Here is a 6,000-nt window from a genome sequence, read left to right as displayed (position 1 = left end):
AAGTTAATTAAACAGAAAAGCACACATGACAATACAGTGATGTTTTGTGTTAACACGATCTCCCGCTCTGTTACGCATAACTACAGGCATGCGCACATACCTACATTATTTAGGTTAAATCAGCTATTTTACGCATGCGTGTTGGGCAAATACATCAAATTGAAGGGACGGGGACCACTTAAGCCAGTAAATATTTCTCTTCAGCGAATAACAAGTGGGCACAGTTCATTGAAACGTCAGCTGTCCGGACTTGGCAATAATTTAAAATCCTCTGAATAAACGGGTCAGCTTCTGTTTTTGGAGTGTCTTCTGTCTGTTTTATGTTGGGTTATTTGTTGTTATCAGTTGAGCTACAAAATAAACCTAGACATTTGAAGCAGAATGTTTTTTTCTTAATTGAATTTAGCTTGATTGCTGGTTCAGCAGGAATATCTAGTATATTCTTTTTATGTATTAGATAGCCTACATTATTTTGAATATGATATTTTTCTCTTGGCCCAAACTGGGTAGAAATATAAAATATTTTTAATGTCGTGCGTGTTCCACTCTTTATTTGTCTGTGTAAATTTAAAACAGTATATTACTACCACCTGTCGGTATGTGAAGAAATTACTGTGAGACTATCCATTTTCTAGACAGACAAAACAAATAAAAATTTACATAAATAAATAACATTTTATTTTGGCTCGTTATGCAAACTAAACTAAATATTCAACTAAGCAACAGAAAATTCACAGATCAGAGATGCTTTTCATGCTCTTACAACAAGTTTAACCTCTGTTGTTTTTACCTTCACATAAAAAATAGACAGGTTGATTAGCCTATACCAAACCTCTCTGACACAGACATGTATTTCATTTAATGCTTTGAGTTGTTGAGTGATTGTATGGGTGTCAATGCTGTATTGTTTGCTCAAGATCATCAGTGTGCCACGTGCCTCTCATTCTCCATATGTCCTCATGACGCATTCTGTAGAGTTTTACTGATGGCCATGCAGAATTATGGCTGCTTCAGATTACAATACGATTTCATAATAACTTATAAATAAAAAAAAAATAAAAAATGAAGAAAGAAAAAAACTCTTCCAAGTAAGGGCGTTTTATTTGGGATTTTAAACCCATTAGGTATGTCGAAAATCAGAATGTAAACAGAGCCTATATGGTATAGCATTCCATGACTTCTCGAACTATTTGCATGTGGCCTAGGCTACATTAATGTTATAAAATGATTTAATGCACGCTATTATGAAGTGTTATTATCCAGAAGTGCGACAATACAGTATAGCTACATTTCAGTGTGGAATTCGCTGTGGCACATTTTGGTTTAGTTTTCATCACACTGAATAGGCCAATTTAGTTCAGAAGCTAATAGTTGAATAAATCATCTTTTGGTAGCTACAGAAGCCATTCTTTAACATTTAACACCAATGATCACACCAATGGGGCAAATGAATTGAACAAATCGTAACTGTAGCCTAATCACTGATCAGTTGTCATCATAGTGTATATGTAATGAGCCTTTAGGTTCAATAGAATATTACTTCCCTTCCCAAAATTAATGAGGCCGCTAATTTCCTTAATTTGCGGGTAAGCACCTAAATAGACTCAGTGACAACTCTGTGTCTTAAGAAGCACGTCCGCACCTCGGGGTGAACTGGAATAATTACATGTGGCTGAGATCGAGGGCTGTTTTGAGATGGGCTGAGTGATTTTCAGTGTTTCTCTGTGATATTGTCTATTGTGATAAAAGTGGAAGCGCTTGATCTCGGCAGGTCTTTAATTAACTAGAGCAAAAACACAGCCGATGCACGCGCACCCCCGGTCAGATGTGGATCATTCACCCGCGCTTCACTGAACTCTGAAGAAATGATCCATCGTCTCAGGCTCTCCCAACACAACAAGAGCACCGCACGGCTGGAGTTTATAGACTACCTCAGAGTCTATGCAGATCATTTGTGGCCAGATATTCCCTTCAGATCAGCAGCCGTGCAGTATTTTTATATTGGAGTGCTCTTAAAAATATAAAACCCCCTACTATTACTTATAGCCTACTGCAAAGCCTGGAGCGGCTAATGGCTAACAAATAGTTCAATCTAGTATTTATAATAATTAGACAATTGTTCAAGTTCTTAGTAGTTAATTAGCATTAAGAACAACGTAGCAACTTGCCGCATTGATAGGCTTCTGGAATTCAACTCTTAGGGGCCTTTCATACCGAAAGCGTTTTTGCGTCAGCCTTCAGTCCGCGCTAAATGTTTTACTAGGTAGCCTAATGCAGTCAGTGGTTCTGGCCTTTTTGAATCCAAGGCCCCCTGAATGTTTGTTTTCAAACTTTTAACAGAAACAAGTTATGTCAATATTACACAAAAACGATTAGGCCTAAATATATATATATATATATATATATATATATATATATATATATATATATATATATATATATATATATATATATATAGGCTATATATATATATATTATTTTTTATTTTTTAATACATTGTTAAAATAATTGAACGCAGTTAATTTTGTTTTAAATTTCATCAATAAAAATAAAACTGTTGCTTAAGGGAGTTGTTGAATTAAAATAAGAAATATAATGTCAGTTTACATCTCAGATAGTTCTCAGATAGTATAATGCCTATTGCTCTGTACGGAAGTGAGGTTTGGGGTCCACTCTGTATGGCAGATTACTCGAGATGGGACAAACACCCCATAGAATTCCTGCATGCAGAATTCTGTAGAAACATTCTAAGAGTTCAGAGAAGAACACCTACTAATGCATGCCGGGCCAAACTAGGCAGATACCCCCTTATTATACATAATGAAAAACGATGCCTCAAATTTTGGACACACCTAAATTCAAGTTCCCCTAATACACTGCAACATCCAAGTAAAACCCAAGAGCTGAAGCCTAAAACCAGTCCCCTTTGTCAGCTGGCTCTGAAACTCACAAACCCACTAACAACTAACAAACACCAGTTTCAGACCAGCACTGCTGAACAAAACCAGATCAGAATAAACCAAATCATAATGTCTGAGATGTCTGTTTTTTATCTTTTCATCTGGAAAGCATCATAGTCTAATTAACATCTGCTAAACATCTAAAAAAAAGATCAGATTTAAAAACATTCTAAATCAAAAACGTCTCAAAGGCATCTGATAAATGTCTTATCGACATCCGAGACATACTTATTGACATACATCTTACAGATGTATTGCAGATGAGCAAAAAATATAAAAAATGTCTTCCAGATGTAAACACACACATCACAACGACATCTTGCATGCTATCAGGGTTGATTTTTAGCGTAGGATTTTTAGATGCATTATAGCAGGTTAGATTATTCAGTATTACAGTTTATTAGCTTATTTATGTCATGTTGAGGCCCTCTAGGAAGTTTGCAGAGCCCCCCATAATGGGCCCAGGCCCCCTGGCTGAGAACCACCAATCTGATCTCATGCAAAGTCATACACAATTTATAAGTTGGCTATTTGGTATGGTCTCACACAATGTTGTTCGCATAAACTCGTTCGATTTCATCACATGCAAATTCGCAGATGTCTAATGCAGAAGTAAGTGTGAGTTCTGCACACGAGGCGTTGAGGACATACTTATTAATAGTATGGCCTAACCCAAACCACTTATCTAAACTTAACCAATCAGTAGAGTTTGTAAACATGATAGAAGGCTGTTGTGTGTGACAGAAACAAGTAATTGTAAAGTATTAGATGGAAACAATGTCCAGTTGGCTGTAGTGAAAGTAAATTCAAATGAGTGCAATCCCACGATATCATACGAATTAGCCAAATTACACCAAAAAGTTGTATGAATCCTGATAATTCCACCATGAGAATGTGTTGGAACCATGACCAGACGGATGTCTTTGGGCGTTGCCCCACGTCTCACTGTTTTTTAGCATCTCGCACCATGTATTTTTAGACACTGTGTCAAGTTAAAAATAACTGATGCCTCATTTACACTGTGTCGGAATTACTGTAATTACGTGAACGTAACTCTGAGATTCTACTCGGAGCTGTTCACGTCCAGGGACCTCTGAATTTATTTGTTTCAATGACAACACTCCTAACACTAAAATGGCTTTGTTGTTTGTAACAGCAAAACATTTATCCATAAATTTAACAATTAATTCACCTTTATGTTGTTACAAAATATTTAAGAGCAAAGAATATGATCCAGGTAACAATGGCTTAATAGCATATCAAACAGAAATATGTACTCACTATCTTTAACTATTTAGGCCCACTGCCATTTTTACATAATATCACGACTGTAAAGTCAGAGTTCTCTTAGAATTCTGTGTTGATAGCTTGTAAGAGATCTTCAAAGACGTGAATGCTTTTTACAAGTTGGAATCTCTAATTACGGTAATTCCGTAATGATATAAACGTACCATTAAATCAGAGATTATTTTATATACTGAAAAACCAACCTTTACCAGAGGCAAGAGTGTATCATTTAACTTGGATCACATCAGTCCTTTAAGCCAATGGTATAATGGCCCTAACGTCAATATGTTCCGACAATAAAACGCTGTTTGTGGGTATAGCATAGGACCTACCATACCAGTTCGGACTGCTGAGAAGAACATTGGTTGCCCCCTGCCCTCCCTTCAAGAACTGTACACTTCCAAATAAATCAAAGGGGCTGGAAAAATCACTCTGGACCCCACCAGCCCACTACCTTTTTGATAAGTTGCCTTCTGGACGGCGCTACAGCGCACTAAGCGCCAGAACCATCAGGCACAGGAACAGTACTTTCCCTCAGACTACCCATCTCATGAACAGTTAAAACTGCCCATTGAGCAATAATTATGTGCAATACACAGATTAGTCTATTTATATTTATCTAACATACCCTACATATTCTGCCATACATTCCCTTGCATCTGTATATAACAGATTTTTATTTGTATATTGTAATTAATTCATGAATTTCTTTTAGGCCTACCCACTCCCTCTTCTCATGTTGGCACATTTTTCTGACAAAAACTTGACTAAATAGGGCATCAATAACAGTGACGCCATGGGGGCTCATAAATTGACATTTGATATGATCCTAACACTTTTCGCGGTCGTCCTCCACCACCCCCGTCTCAAGGCCTACAGCAGATGGGGAGTGTGTCCCTGTCTGCTCAGGGCTGCAGGCTGTTGCGCTGGCAGTAGGGTAGCGAGAGGGTAGCGAGAATTAAATATTCATGTAAAAAATGAATGGAGAACCCCTGGATGTTGAGCGTGCCCATTTATTCAACTCGAGCAAGCCTCATTAACCCGATGACTGGATAGCAGGTCACGCTGATTTCCTTACCAACATTTAACATCTACCGCCTGTCTCCAAAGTTTGTCCAAACACCAACACAGAGAGAGAGAGAGAGAGAGAGAGAGAGAAATAAGCCTATTTTAAACCTCAAAAGAATTTATATACTGGTGATCTAAATAAACAAATAAAAACTATAGGCTATCATATTTATACAAATATATTTTATTAAAAATCAATATTTCAATATTGACAATATTTAATAGAGCCTGTTGATATAAATAGGCTACGTATAGGCTATATGTAGGCCTACGTTCTTTCACTTTTAAAGGTCGTGATCTACATGTAGCAAATGCAGAAACATTTTTTTTATTAGAACTTGTATACTTCTACCTTAGAAATTGTATTGCCATAAATGCCATAATTCCCCCAACATAACATCGTTAGTGTAAAACTTCGTTAAAAAGTAAAACTGTTAACTTGGTAGGCTATTTGGCACCACTGTCACAAATAATAATAATAATAATAATAATAATAATAATAATAATAATAATAATTGGAAAATAAACAACAACAAAATATGATAGAAAATTTGTTATAAAAGCTAACATTATTTCAGAGAAACCCGATAATACATTTGCATCAAATTAGTGGCAACGGTTGGCTATTTTGGCGGGAATTATGGTTAAATCGTGGTAATTGAAGCAGCAACACTAAAAACACTCA

The sequence above is a fragment of the Xyrauchen texanus genome, chromosome 19 (genome assembly GCF_025860055.1).
Source record: "Xyrauchen texanus isolate HMW12.3.18 chromosome 19, RBS_HiC_50CHRs, whole genome shotgun sequence".
Lineage (NCBI taxonomy): Eukaryota > Metazoa > Chordata > Actinopteri > Cypriniformes > Catostomidae > Xyrauchen > Xyrauchen texanus.
Note: the sequence above shows the minus strand (reverse complement) of the source record.